Source organism: Tamandua tetradactyla, chromosome 5 (assembly GCF_023851605.1).
Source record: "Tamandua tetradactyla isolate mTamTet1 chromosome 5, mTamTet1.pri, whole genome shotgun sequence".
NCBI classification, from domain to species: domain Eukaryota; kingdom Metazoa; phylum Chordata; class Mammalia; order Pilosa; family Myrmecophagidae; genus Tamandua; species Tamandua tetradactyla.
Window position 1 is genome coordinate 172,468,475 of NC_135331.1, and position 16,391 is coordinate 172,484,865.

The 16,391-nt window shown below is 36.5% G+C and overlaps 1 long non-coding RNA gene across 1 annotated transcript in view; it reads right to left on the reverse strand.

The window, feature by feature from the left end:
• Positions 1-16,391, reverse strand: part of LOC143682880 (uncharacterized) — a 151,155-nt gene that overhangs the window by 124,032 nt on the left and 10,732 nt on the right. Inside the window, exon 2 of the long non-coding RNA XR_013175343.1 lies at positions 9,784-9,889. This is a non-coding gene — a long non-coding RNA (uncharacterized LOC143682880). The remainder of the gene's footprint in view (positions 1-9,783; positions 9,890-16,391) is intronic.

Here is a 16,391-nt window from a genome sequence, read left to right on the forward strand (position 1 = left end):
GGTCTATAGGCCACTGTGAATCCTACAGATATATAGAGGAAAATAAGAAAATATTGTGAACAACCATACACCAATAAATTCAACATCTTAGTTGAAATGAACAAATAATTTAAAAGACACAAACTAATAGTCCTAATATCTATGACAGAAGTTTAATTTAAATCGCTCCCTTCCCACTAAGACAACTACAGGTCTTGATGACTTTACAGATGAATTCTACTAAACTTTCAGTAAAAAACAGTACCAATTCCTTAGAAACTCTTATGGAAAAAATTGAAAACAATGGATATTTCCCGATTCATTCTATAAGTCCAGCATCTCCCTGCTACCAAAATCAGAGTAATATCTATCATGAACATAAATACAAAAGATCTTTTAAAAAAATTGGCAAATGAAATTCAACCATATGTATAAAGAATAATGCAATGTGGCCAACCGGGGCTTACACCAGGAAAAGAAAGTTGGTTTAGTATTCAAAAATCAATCATTGAGAATAAAAAAGTATTTGCAAAGTCCTCTTGGGGAAATGGTGAGAAAAGGGGAAAATTCAACTTCCCCAGGTGGAGAACTCTTGATATTCTCACAAGCAGTGGGGGCAACAAAAGCAATAGGCTGAGCCCCCAATCTTGGTGTTTGTTCATATGAAACTTATCCCCACAAAGGATAGGATAAGCCTACTTAAAATTAGGCCTAAGAGTCATCCCCAGAGAACCTCTTTTGTTGCCCCAATGTGGCCTCTCTCTCTCAGCCAACATGACAAGCAAACTCACTGCCCTCCCCCTTTCTATGCAGGACATGACTTCCAGGGGTGTGGACCTTCCTGCCAACATGGGACAGAAATCCTAGAATGAGCTGGGACTCAGCACCAAGGGATTGAAAAAACCTTCTAGACCAAAAGGAGGAAGAGTGAAATGAGACAAAGTAAAGTGTCAATGGCTGAGAGGTTCCAAACAGAGTCAGAGGTTACCCTGGAGGTTATTCTTACGCATTAAATAGATATCACCTTTTTAGTTAAGGTGTAACGGAGAGGCTGGAGAGAACTGCCTGAAAATGTAGAGCTGGGCTCCAATAGCCATGTTTCTTGAAGATGATTGTATAATGATAAAGCTTTCGCAATGTGACTGTGTGATTGTGAAAATCTTGTGTCTGATGCTCCTTTTATCTACCTTATAGACAGATGAGTAAAACATATGATTTAAAAATAAATAAATAATAGGGGGAACAAATGTTTAAATAAATTTAGTAGATTGAAATGCTAGTGATCAATGAAAGGGAGGGATAAGGGGTATGATATGTATGAATTTTTTCTGTTCTTTTTATTTCTTTTTCTGAATTGATGCAAATGTTCTAAGAAATGATCATGATGATGAATATACAACTATGTGACGATATTGCGAGTCATTGGTTATATAACAAGAATGGAGTGATCATATGGTAGGAATGTTTGTGTTTGTATGTGGTTATGTATCATAAATAAAAAAAAAAAAAAGAAACAAATGACAGTAGATTGGGGCAAAGGATTACCGGCTAAGAGATACAATAGAGCTCCCCAGCTGGAAAGACTATTTCATAGAGAGAGGATGGAGCATAGGATCTCTATAAGTGGGGAAATTCCTAAGGCCATGAGCACATGCCCAAGTCAAGACGTATGCTCAGAAAAGACTGGAAAGAACCTGGGGCTGTTTCATGTCCATTGGTAGGAGGGTTCTGAGGGAAAGCACCAGCCAACAGAGAGCCAATCTGCAAAGACAGTGAAAGATGTGTTTTGCACCTGTTAGCTTTCATTTCTTTGCTTAGTTTTAAAATCATTTTAAGAGAAATTATAGGTTTTCAAGAAATCATGCAAAAATACAGAGTTTCCATATAGCTCCCCCATTATTAACACTGTGTTAGTTTTGTAGCATTATTAAATTTGAGGAAATAATGTTATAAAAATTATAGTGTTAACTATATTACTTGCTTATGCAGTCCTATGGTATTTTATTTTTTATTCTAATAAAGTATTTGCAACCTAAAAAAAATTAATCGCTGTAATTCATCACATTAACAAACTGAAAATGAAGAAACATGTCATATCAATAGATGCATGAAAAACATTTGACAAAACCCAACATCTATTCTTGTTGAAAACTAGGAATAGAAAAGATTTTCCTCAACCTGATAAAGGTAGTTGATAAGCAGATAAATAAAAACTACAGCTAACAATATATTTAAATGGTGAAATATTGAATGCTTTCCCCCTAATATCCTGAATAAGGCAAGGATGCCCACTCTTATAGCTTCTAGGCAGCATTATACTGGAGGTTCTAGCAGGGTAATAGGGCAAGAAAAAGAAATAAAGGTATTCATACTGGGTTGGAAGAAATAAAACTGTCTTCATACTGGGTTGGAAGAAATAAAACTGTGTTTGTTCAAAGAAAACATGACTCTTTGTAGAAAATCCTATGGAATCTACCGAAAAAAAAAAAAAACTACTAGAAGAGATTTTAGCAAACAAAAACTATAAGATCAATGTAAAAAATCAATCAGGGGGTGGGCCACAGTGGCTCAGCAAGCAGACTTCTCACCTGCCATGCCAGAGACCTGGGTTCATTTCCCAGTGCCTGCCCATGCAAAAAAAAAATCAGTCAGGGGGGTGCAAGGGTAGTTCAGTGGTGGAATTCTCACCTGCCATGTGGGAGACTGGGGTTCGATTCGTGGTCCATGCACTTCCCCCCACCACAAAAGGAATAAGCAAAACAAAAGTCAACCTAACAAAAATTCAACAAATGGTGCTGCAATAATAGAATACTCACATGGAAAAATAATGAAATGTGACCCCATCATATAGCCTACAAAAAAAAAATCAGGATATGCCTATACTATCAATGAAAAATCCAAAACTGAAATTTAATAAAAATATCATTTACAATAGTGTCACCTATATGAAGTTTTCAGGGATAATAATTATAAACTGAAAACCGCAAAATGTTGCTGAAAGAAATCCTAGGGAAATGGAGACTCATCAAGCTCATGGACTGGAAGATTCAGAACTATTAAGATATAGATCAGTTCCCAAACTGATCTATACATTCAACATAAGGCCATTGAAACCCAAAGAGATGTTCTTTTTGTAGATTTGACAAATTGATTCCAAAATTGATATGGAAATGTAAAGAAAACAGAAAAGCCAGAGAATCTTTGAAAAAATAATAAAGCTAGAAGACTTATACTACCAGATTTCAAGCCTTATTGTAAAGCTAGAGTAATTAAGTAATCAAGACAGTGTGGTATCTGTATAAAAGTAGGCAAACAGATCAATGCTACAGAGTAGAGAGTCCAGAAATAGACCTACATATTTATAGTCAACTGATTTCCAACAAACTTTCCAAGATAATTTAATGGGGAAAGAATAAGCTTTTCAACAAATCGTTCTGGAACAATTAGACATCCATATGCAAAACAAAAAACAAAAACAAAAAAATGATTTGACCCTTTCCTCACAATTAATTCAAAATAGATCATAGATTTAAATATACAAGCTAAAACTACACAATTTACAATTTACAATAGAAAAATAAGAGAAAATATTAGTGACCTTGGGTTTGGAAAAAGCACAAACCATAAAAGAGTCAATAAATTGGACTTCATGAAAATTTTAAAATATTGCTTTCCAAAGAAACTGCTTCAAAAATGGAAAGGCAAGCCATGGAGTGGGAGAAAGTACTTGCAAAGGATGTATCTGACAGCAGTCTTGCATATATATACATATATATGGTGTGTTGGTTTGTGTATATATAGCGTATTGGTTCATTAAAGCTGCCAGAGTGCAATGTACCAAAAATAGAAGTTTTTTTTAGGGCATTTATTAAGTTGCAAGTTTATTGTTCTTAGGCTATAAAAATGTCCAAACTAAGGCGTCTGGAGAAAGGTACTTTTGACTCAAGAAAGGGCCGATGGTGTTCATTTCTCTGTCAGCTGGGAAGGCATATGGCTATTTCTGATAACTTTATCTCCTGGTTTTTCATTTCAAAAGGCTTCCCCAGGAGCATTTTCCTTCTGCATCTCCAAAGGCCTCTGACTGTGTGGGCTCTGAAGCTTTTTCCAAAATGGTTCCCTTTATAAAGGACCCAGTGAGCAAACCACTTTGCATGGGCAGAGACACATCTCCATGGAAATTACCTCATCAAAAGGTCCCACCCATTTCTCCATGGAAGCGACCTAATCAAAAAGCTTCCACCCAATAATATTGAGTCAGGATTAAAGAGCATGGCTTTTTTCTGGGGTACACAACAGTTTCAAACTGGCATATATGGTTAGCAAAGCAGCACATGAAATTATCCTCAAAAAGATTATTTATTAGGCAAATGAAAATTAAAATCACAACAGAGGGACATTTTCTTCAGGCACTAGAAGAAAGTGTTCCTTTCCCCTTTTTCCCTCCCCTTTCCTTTCCCCCCTCCCCCTCCTCCTCTCCCCCTCCCTCCTTTGCAATAAACCCCTTTCAACCTCAGCTCGCTGTATGGTTATAAGTGTTGGACTGAAGCACCCCGATTTGTTCTCTTCCTTACTTTTACTTACTAACTCGCTACTTACCTAAGAGATGTGTCTTATAGAGAAGAATCTCTTATATAAGAGAAGAATCCAGAGGAATTGTATCAGATCAGGCAGTTCAAATCTCATAGCCCAGCTTTAGAGACCAAGCAGCCAGACACCTTTGGAGATGAAAAAGGAAAACATTCCTGGGGGAGCTTCATAAAGCAAGAGGCCTAGAGAGAAAGCTACCACCATGTGCCTTTCAAGCTGAGAGAGAAACCCTGAACTTCATGGGCCTTTCTTGAGCGAAGGTAACCTCTTGTTGGTGCCTTAATTTGGACATTTTCATAGTTTTGCCTTAATTTGGACATTTTCATGGCCTTAGAACTGTAAACTAACAACTTAATAAATTCCCCTTTTTAAACACCAAAAAAAAAAAAAAATCACAATGGATCACTACTATGTACCTATTAAAAAAGGCTGAAACTAAAGACTGAACATACCAAGTATTGGTGAGGATATGAAATAACTGGTACTCTTATACACGCCAATGAAAATGTAAAATGCTACAGTAAGTTTAATAAACAGATTGGCAGATTCTTAAAACTTAAACACCTACCATATGACCACGTCTTTCTACGCCTAAGTATTTATTTGAGAAAAAGGAAAGCATATATCCATATTGAAACTTATACATAAATGTTCATAGCAGCTTTATTTTAATAATCACAATCCAAACACCTACCGATAAGTGAATGGATAAACAAATTAATTATGCATCTTTCCATACAACAAAATATTAGCCATAAAAAGGGATGGGTTATTGATATATATAACCTCTTGCAGGTGAAAGAAGCCAGACTGAAAAGAATATATACTGCATGATTCAATTTATATACAAGCCTAAAAATCTCAGACTAGTCTATAGTGACAGAAAATAGTTCAGTATTTACCTGGGGATGGCAGAGAGGGGTAGGAGGAAGAAAGTATAAAGAAGCATGAGGAAGCAAGGATATGTTCAATACTTTGTCTGTGGTGGTGGTTTTACAAATGTTCATACATAGGTTTTACATAGGTTCATACATATGTCAGAACTTATTATACATTAATTATGCCTCTATAAGTCTGTTTTAAAATATATACTATAAGAAAAAGTCTATACCTCATGAACACGCATTAAAAACAACAACAAACTTGATGCCTGAGTACATCACCTAGAAATTTGGATTTAATGAGTAAGGGGTATGGCCTGAATGATTCTGATATACAGCAAAATTTTAAAACCACTGCTCTCTTCCAGTACCTTAGAGCGCACACTTAGTCCTGAAAAACACTCACTTCAAAGAATGTCCACCGTTGCCGGGGAACCACACTGGGAAATATGAGTAGGCAATGTAAATCCATCATCACTCCCAGAAAACAACCTGAACTGTCTATATTGACAGCTACTCACTAGTATCATCTTCATAGAATGACGGAGAACTTTGTAAGTAAGCAGAGTGGGCTGCCGAGAGTTCAGCACAAATGCTAACACTGAAAAACCTGTAACCATACCCACACATGTAAGGAATAACTAACTTGATAAAGGATGCTTTCTGAAATGCCCTGACAAACAGGGAAAAGGGAAAGATATAAGAGAAGTACTTTTGTTTTTAAAGGAAAAATGCAGACTTTGTTGGCAATGCATCATGAAGTAAGGGAAGTAACACCACAAATCATCATCACCCTCATATGTGTTCTCTGCCAATAAAGCTTATGTTTACTTTCTTTTATGTGGTGACTTCTATGTTTTTTTTCTATTGTATAGCATTTAATGTGGTTTTAATTTTTAATACGCTTGTTTTATTGTTGCTTCCTTCAAACAGATTTCTGAAATTCTTTTACTTCTTATCAGCCATGCAAATGGTTGTGCAGTTTTATGTTTTTGGTTTATTGGTTTATTAATTTTAAGGATTTAGGGCTTCCTTTTGAACTCCTTTTATCATAAAATGTTTACATTCCTTTTCACCGACTACTGCTTATTGAAGAATGCAAGGAAATTATTTCACTATGCTCAATTCTCAGCTGTTTTCTTCCAGCAATTCTGTTAAGGTCCAGCAGAATTATTTCAGGAACAAAAAAAAGGGATAAATTGTTGGTTTCAGTCATCTGGCTCTGCCTAACACAAACTAACATTCATTCAGAATTCCACTTGAAACGCTTTGTAGATAATGGTAAATCTGTACAGTCCTGCTGACTACTTCATATCTTTTCTATTTTATAAAGGCAAGAACCTGAGAGAAACAAGAGCCCTTCTGATCAACTATGATATTCCAACCAATATGCAAAATCTAAAAGTGCTAAAATCCCAAAACTTTATGGAAGAGAAAATTAGAGATTCCTTCACTGATTACAAATGTCAAAAATAGAGTTTAGTAATGAAACATACTGAGGTTTCTGGAGAAAGAACCTGGAGGCAAAACAAGAGACCGAAAGGCTTCGCCACATGAAACCTTGAGCGAAGTTTGATAGGTATGAGAGCCACGAGATGGAGTGAATGAGAAAAAAAAGTGCCACAAGAAGACGGTGTGTGTCATTATTAGCACAGGTGAGGGCAACTCTGATTCAGAGAATTGCGAAGTAGATTTGTACGGCAAGCACAGTCGTGACCATATGGATAGACTGACCCTGTAATTTATTATCCAAATGGGGCATTTTTGAGAGTGAAAAGGACACATTTCTTATTTGCTCTAGGGCCAGAGGCAGAAACCCAGCCTATTCCAGTTGAACCACGACATATAATTATCTTTAAAAGAGTTGAGGGTAATGAGGTAAGAAGGAGAGGGCAATAAGAAAATGACAATCTCTTAACAAAATGCTTACATTTGATGTGAGAGGTCATTGGAAACCACTACAAAAGAGGTCATATGGAGATAAAGAAAATTATATTTGTTGTGCAAGTGTGGCTGATCAGAGGAAGATAGACTAAAGGCAGGGAGATTGGCAAGGAAGCTGCAGAGAGCAGCAAGTTCAAGGCTCTGTGACTTTGGAATGGAAAGAAGTCATGAGCAGATGAAGGAAACATCTGAGGGAAAGAAATACAGGAGCTGATTGTTGGCCATTCAAGTACAACAACAAGGTGATATAACCAATAAAGTAGGGATGGAGAGAGAGTTCAAAAAAAAAGAGAGTAAGATAAAGATGCTCAGGAATTGCATGAAAAAAATACAGATGTGTAGCCAGAGTCCAAATGGGAGAATTAGAAGACTCCATTAAAGTATGAACATGAGAAAAAAATCAACTGTGAGGATGGTTGCAAGAGCACAAAAACTTTGAAGTCAAGAGCATACAAGGTGAAGGTGGTCAGTACAGGGTCAAGAATGAGAAAAAGAAGAAAAGAAAAAAGTAGTTTTGACTTGGGAAACATTGCTAAGTTCCTCATTAAAAATAATTTTTTAAGCCATTAAACATGAAAGCTAAGTCATAGGTTCTCAGAAAAGAGAATGGTAAAAAGCAATTAAAGCCAGAAGACCACATTTTTGCAAATGTGGTTCTGAAAAATGACAGAGATTTCAGTAGGGAATCCGTAATCCTTTGCACATAATATAAAGAATGTATTGGAAATATTATTGCAAAAGAATTTTGGAGAAACATGCTTAATGGCTGCTCTTTCACTGCATTTTTAAATTGTTGCTTTCAATATGTAAAACGTATTTATTTCACCTGTTTTTGGTACTGTCCCTCTTGACAACTGAGCTCTCCCTTGGTGTATTGATTTATAATTTTACACTCATTTTTCACTCCAAACTCTTATTAATCAAGCCTTGGTTCAATCAAGTCCCATCCAAGTCAACTAAAATACTTTAAACTATTATTTCTTAACGAATAGATTCATTTTTCACTATGACATAATTTGAGTAACTGTTAGGCATAAGTCCCTCTTAATTAGATTACAGAGATGGAGAAAAATGAAAATATCTTTTAGATGAGTTCTTCCGATGACCTGTGAAATTTAAAGCCAGGTTTTTCCATGACCTGTGAGATTTAGGTAGGAAAGAATTCCACTTTCCTAAATTGCTTGGTACCTGCAGCTGTGTAGACTTCTTCTCTAATTAATTCTCAGTTTGAAAAAAATCAGACCTCATGCCTGAAATTTCTGCATTCACAGTGTTGTCTGATGAGACACATATAACAGAATTTACTGTCTTTTTTTTCCTTCATTTTTTAATTGGAGAAGACATAAGTTTACAGAAAAATCATGCAGAAAATATAGAATTCCCATATACTCCCCAAACACACCCAGTCTTCCCTATTATTAACATTTTGCATTAGAATGAAACCTTTATTACAATCGATGAAGCAATACTATTATAAGAATTTACAGTCTTTTTGTCTTTGAATATAAACTGGATTGTGTTCCTATTAATTTCCTTCTAAATGCACTAACTATGAAATAAAGAATTCTAATAACCCTTCTTTTTGGGTTTATTCTGACCTTTTCTTATAAATTTGTCCTGATGCAGTGCCACTGCTTGCCTTGGACTTTTGTGTAAATTGAAAAAGCACCTCTTCCTTAACACTTTGCTTCAATCTATTGGGACAATAGCATAATAAATGTGGACATCTGTAACATATTATATGTGGGTGATACCCCTGAGGCTGTGCAGTGGATAGCCTATGCAACCATACATAGCAGTCCCGGGAGGTTGTACCTGGTACCACTCTCACTCAAGTCCAGTGAACAGTCACTTAGATGAGCTACGACAAGGACCTGAGGCCCCCAAAAGTGAAGCAATTCTTCCATAAAACTTCAGCACACATGGGTGATAAAACCAGGGGGAGAAATCTCACTTCCTGGCACTTAAGACCAGGACAACCTGAAATGCTTTCAGTAATCCTCCCAGAGCTGCCCAACTCCTACTCCGCAGTGATGCCCCAGCATGCCCTGCATGGCATGCTCAGTGGTGAAACCTTATCTCGGCTCAGTGCTCAAACCTTAGGTAGGGAAGCTGCCTTGTCCTAGTAAGGTACTTTGTTTTCTGACATTATATTCATAATAACTGGCTACAATATCCATAAAGAGAAGGTAATGACACCTATTTGCTGACCTCACAAACCTTGAGACTCTCAGAAGGGATCATCTACATGAACATTATAAGGTGCTATAATTAGATGAGCTATTATAGCTATTATTATTACTATTAACCTTGAAACACAAATATATTCAATAAAGGGCAAAAAAAAGTAAAACTTACAATTAGTGGGAGGAGAGGTTTGGGTTGGACTTACCTCTGGGTTTGTTACTAAGAAAACTTAGTGCCTGGGCCAGAGCTGAAGGCTTCTCATTTCCAGCTGTTGCAACAGGTATACATATTCTCCCAAAATAACCTGGAAGCTAACGAGATGACATGCATCAAATTCAGACCTGTTCCCCAGCTCTGTGCAGCTACTCTGTAATAAGTGGAATTTAATTTTTCACAGCACCTTTCATCTAAGGATTTCTGGCTATATTTTAGGTAATAATTAAGTCTTACGGCATTACGTCAACCTTCTAAATTTTAGTGAAGTTGTGGAACTCTAAGGTTAAAGACCAATGACAGGATATGAATGAAATATAAAAGCACTGAAGTCCATTGTTCTTCTTGGATACATGAGATCATCTCATTTTGACCATTTTTTTCCTCCCTTTTTAAAGTGGATGAACACGAACCGGACGAGAAGCTGAGTTGTGAGGCAGTGAACAAACTGTTAAGGACCTAGGTTTAAGCCAAGGCAAGTCACTTCACCTCACTAAGCTTTACATTGTGCACGTGTAAAGGATCTTGATGCCACTAGAATTAATATAGAAAGAAATGATAGAGGGGTAGATAGTACAGATTTGAACTGAAAGGAAAATTAAATGCAATTTCATTGCAATTTAAACTGTTCTCTCAGAGAGCCTCTCATCTGTTCTGTTTCTGGTCTTTTTGCCACCAAATCTCTCAACCTGTTGATCCAGTGGATTTGAATGTTAATGAGGCATTAATTGATTGGTTCACATCAGTGGGACATGATCTGGTCATTGTTTTGAATAACAAACATTTTACACAGAATTTTCAGATAATCTATTAACCTGATTTGATTACTACCGACACACCTGGCCTTTATTAGTGATTAGATTTAAATTATACCTATTCCCCCATCCCCACCCCTACCTCAAGATTTCTCCTGGCTTCATTAGAACCTCCTATCACTAAAATCCTGCATACGCAAGCAAACTGTCGTAAGATACCTCAAAACCACCTGCCTACTGGATCTTCACAAATGTCCCGTGTGCTTGGTTTCCATTTGAAGTTAGCTGACTAGAGTTCTTGATTGGATTTATTCAAGCTTTACCACTGATCTTTACCTCATTTGGCTTGTAAAAGCCTCACACTGGATTTGTATGAAGAGGAGGGGGAATGAAGAATAAACAGAGACTTAAAAATGATTTGCTGTATATATGTGCCTTCTTCCCAGCTGTTGTGAAAATATTACTTTAACGGAATTACTTTATATCCTAATTCCCTGAATAGAAGAAATCCTGAAGGAGTTCTTCAGACAGTCCCATTCAGCTGTGGGGTGCCTCCTCTTTACAAACCATAAAAGATAATACTATTGAGGGACTTATTGCCTATAAAATAGAAATTATAAGGAAAAGAATCCAAAGGAAATTTTAAAACAGTATTTTGACTTTCGTTTTGTTTTTAACGTTTGGTTCTCGATATACCAAAAGACTCACTTCAGGATTTGGGGCTGACAGCCCCTGTGAGCCCTTCACTTGCAGCTGAAAGCTCTTAGCTCCTCTAAGGTCTCTTCCACCAAGAGCCCTGTGTACTTCAGAGGCCCGGTGGGGTGGTGAAGAGTGCAGGCTCTGGGGTCACACTTCTTGGCTTTGACTCTTGGCTCTACCACTTCCCTGCTGTAGTTTCTATAATTCATGTTTTATTCTCTCCCCAAAGATGGCCCTCATGTCTATCAAATTCTGCTCGGAATTGTGTCATGAGTCCTTTCCTTAAATGCCCCTTCTTCCTTCTAGTCACCAGATTCTTTCCAAAAACCTCACCACCCTTCCTCTCTATATAATATAATCCAACTCTCCATGACAGCACTACATACAATCTAACAGAGAGGATCTGAAATATTGAAACACCGCTTGTCAGATTGCCTAAATAGAGCTGATCAATGTCTATTTGTATATGCCAGGTCCTCTCACTAACCTGTATATCACAGCTGAAATTTCAAGTGGAAAATGAGGAAGTGATTTTAAAAATTGTATGTTCTTCCACTGAAAATGTAGATGATCATTTGCATTTACCCACTTCTTTACTGAGAAATGATCTTTATTTATCCCCTAATTTTCCTCTTTTTGGGTCTTGTGGTGGAGAGATGCCAAAGTGGTCCTCCTGGTATTTATGCCCTTATGAAATCCCTTCTCCTTGAGTGTGGGTGGGATCTGGAACTTGTGTCTTACCAATAGAACACAGCAAGGATTATGTGTTTGTTATTATATTACACAAGATTGTAATGTCTGTCTTGCTGGGAGACTCTCTCCTTTTCTCGCTTTGAGGAAGCAAGTGGCCATTTGGGAAAACCTGCTTGGCAAGTTACTGAGAACAGCTTCTGGTCAACAGCCAGCAAGGATCTGAGGCCCTCAATGTGCCAGCTCACAGGCACCAGAATACAACCAATGACTGCATGGGCTCAGACACAGAAACTTCCCCAGTTGAGCCTCAGATGACACCCCAGCCCTGACCAACGCTGATGCAGCCTTGTGAGAGACTGAAGCAGAGCCCCCAAGTTGTGTGCCAATCTCTAACCCTTAGAAACTGTGAAATCATAAATGTGTGTTGTTTTAAGCCACTACATGTGCTAATATTTTTATGTAGCAATAGATAACTAATGTAGTCTTCAACTTAAACTATCCTCCTAAGCCACAATTGTTTCTTTCTTGTCTTGCTACTTCTTGCTTTCATACTGTTGCTCACTCTACTACCACTTCCTCCAAGGATCTCCTTTTTTCCTGTTCTTTTTAAATTCTTTCCATTTTTCAATGCCAAACACAATTATTCTCTCTTCTCTGGACTTTTAGGGCTCTAAACTAGACCACTGGCTCCTTAGGAGCTAGGAAGTTGTTTGTTTTATTACAAAACCATTATACAGGGATAGTGGTATTTGCTTTCTAAAACCTAAATACATAACTCAGTGTCTTCCATATAATAAAAATTCAAAATTTGTTATCCATAACTTAGTAAAGAAATACATATTCCAGTTTATATTAAATTTATATTGATGAGAAAAAACAATAGTGCATAATCTTTAATGAAAACATTAATTACTATAGGAAAAAACTTTTAATGTCCCTTTAAGTCAAATATACCACTTAAGGACACTTTACAACTTGGAGTTAGAATTAATATTCTATTCTCAAATGGTGAAAATACTCAGTGATACGAGCTCAACAAATAGATGAACAAAAATAATTTTAGACAAAATACCATTTTTTGTTTTACTAATTATTTTTCCTTTTGACAATATGCATTTGTTTCCAAAATGGTACTCATTAAAAGGTTCAAAAAGTTAGAATGTACATTAAATTTCCTGCCTTTGGAAATTATCACTAAGGAAAAAAAGATAATTCTTGCTTTAAAGACAAAGTGTGTATTAAATAACTTGTTCATAAATACAAACAGTTCTTTAATACCCTAGTCTGTAAAAGTTAACCCTCACTAAGTTACTCATAATAGTGAAAAAGAATAGTCAAATGCAAAAATGCTGAAGTTTAAAATAACACTGGGCACTGACATTGTTTGCAGGGTTCAGTGAACTCAGACAGAGTCATATTTGCCTCCTCTCCTTTGCACCGGGGCCCTGAAACGATGTGTGCTTGCACGGGGGCCGTGGGAGGTGGGCTGACTCACTCAAGGATACTCTTGTTCATACAAATACATTACAAAACTGTTCTGAGACTCAGACCAAATCGCCCGGGGCAATTCAGAAGAACAGGAGCTTTGTCTGTATTTGTGGACTAAGAAAAATATACAACAGTTCATTCTAAAGAGGAGTTGAAACCAGATAAGACCCAAGGAGGGAGATATTTTGAGTCCAATATGAAAAGAATTGTAGATAACCATTCACTTTTACTTTGTTTTAGGGAAACCAAAATGTATTTTTCTCAAAAGAAGTAAATGTTGACAATTCCCTGATGAGAAAAGAAAAGGGAACATTTTCATTTCTAGTTCTTTACCCTATAGTTTCCCAGCATTGTTTCTCTTTACATTTATCAGATATCTGTAGAATAAGGCACAATGGAGGGAATGGATAGATAGAAAGATAGATAGTCATATGTATTCATATATATATATATAGAGAGAGAGAGAGAGAGAAACTAAAAATGAAGAAAGTAGAAGAACCTTCGATTGTTCCAATTTAAAATTTCTTTCTACCAATTCTTTCAAGGTCTAAACCCTACCCACCCATAAACACACACACACAAAGATACACACACATAAATTTCTTTTTATAGAAAGTATGAAAGTATGCTACAAACTTTAGCTCTATTATTAATCGAATAGTCAAGATGATGGAAAATTTAAAGTTACTTGTAAACTTAAGTCTTGTAAACCTGCATGAAAATATGTGATGTAGTCTCTGAACTTGAAACAGACATGGAAACTCTAATAGTTTAGAGAAAAGAGCTTAAAACAAAGGACATATGCTTTTATAGTAAATATGCTGAGTGTTCTTCACCTCATGAGTATTAACTCAGCTCTAGTGTCACAGATCATTAGGGAGTGCCATGTAGAGCATCCTGTGGCTGCTGAGAAAATAGATAAAGACTGGAACATATTACTGGTTCTTCTTAGATGAAATAATCTTAGAGAACAATAGAAATGCTCTGTGGCTTCTCTCAAGAGAAGGAGGAAACACATAACCATGCAAATATTTTAATTTTCTCCCAACTAACTGTATCCCCTCCATTGTTTGCTATGTGGGTAAAAATAAGAATTTGCAGAAATAAATGGAGCTTGGTGGAAGTTAACTCTTTAAAATCAAGTTGGTGGAGACTGGATGCAATCCAGAATACAAAGAACAACTTCAGTGTGACCACAAATTAAATAATGTTATGCTATTATTGGTTTTCCTTAGTTCTTAACAGTCAGGAGAAAGCATGAATGTGACCACTCTCTTCCATATGAAGCTGACCAGAGCAAACCTGGCCCATTTATTTTGGCCCTTTTTTCTTTGCTGAGGATATGGGGGGACTTTGGCTGTGCCAAGTACTTTCCTGATCATTTTGCCTTTAGATAGACTAGGACTTTCAGTATTTTATTTGGCATGAAATGGAGGGAAGCTCTACCTTGTTCTGAATTCCCTAAAAAGCTGAGGAAAAAGAGAGGTGGTAAGTGAAGGGTTTTAAAAATGCATCAAGGCACATTTCCCTTGAACATTTGCCTGTGTCCATGCTCTCCCAGCAGGGCAAACGATCTTGTGTAAAATCTCAGAGTATTTACTTTCAGCACCGGAAGCCATTAACAATAGGAGCCTCTACAGTTGAGAACAAATGATTTGCAAACCAGCTATCACATTCTCCTTTGTGGATAAGAATCTAAGTCTAAAAACAATGATATGCTTTTCTTTTAACTTTCCTATTATAAAAGCACTCCTAAGAGCCTCTGCTCCACTTTTAGGTCTTTCAAGCAAAACAGCAGAGACTGTAGAGCTTGTATACTTGGGTCCCAAATGTACTGTGCCCCACGTCTTCTCACCAGTGTCTCCCCACAACCAGTGCCCTCAAATTATTTTCTTCTCATCCATTTCCCAAACCACCCCATTCATAAATATACTCCAAACTTCCTCTCTAATCTTTATTAATATTGTCTATGTCAATGGCTGCTAATCATGTTGAGCTATTCCTTCCACGGCTCTTTGTAGTTTTCCAGAGTCAAAGATAGCCTCTGAGGAGTTCACAGCCCAACAGTGTAGTGTCAATATCCAACCAGTCCAAAGACTAGGACCCGGAGAATGAGGGACAGAAAGATACTCTATAATAAATAATATTATATGTTATATTATATTATATATTATATATTAATATACATATTAATATTACAATATATTAAATAATAAATAATAAAGTAAAGATACTTTATTTTTAATTTTATTAATCGTGTGGCTTGTTCAGCACTAAATCAGTTCCAGGGGGAGCTCAGGAGTCAAATAACATCTAGTTTTCATCGCCAAAAGGGGCAGAAAGGGAAAATCCTTTCAATTGCTTAATTGGAGCCAAGTTGCTTTTACATTAAATGTAATAAATGACTTTGAGATGGCATGCTGCTGGGGCAAGTCTACAGAATTTGAAAACCACAGTCCAAGTCCAAGAGAGAGACCACAGAGATTTTGATGTTTGAAGAACTTGGGACAGACTAATTCTCTTGCTTCTAGAGAATGGCATAGAAATACAGAGATAATATTACTTTTCTTTTGCAGTCCTAGTTTTGCCTCTGACTAAACATGTATGCTCTTAGAAATCATTTGGTTTTAACTGCATCAAAGTAATATGAACTCATGATTTAAAAAAAATCAAATAGTTCCAAAAAACTTACAATGAAAACCAGTTTCCATTACTTACTCATTCCATACAAGTTCTCTTTTCAAAAGGCAAATATTAAAAAAAAAAATTATTTTATCTGGCTTCTGCTCAACCATAGTTAATGTTTATGTCCCATCAACTGACTTCCAATTAAGCAGATAAGAATTTTGCTCTTTTACAGGAATTCCCTGTGCACTATCCATCACTTCCCAACCCCACAAAATTGTTATATTTATACAACAATTTTTTGGCTAAATCCCTATTTAGAGTTACTTTATTATGGCTA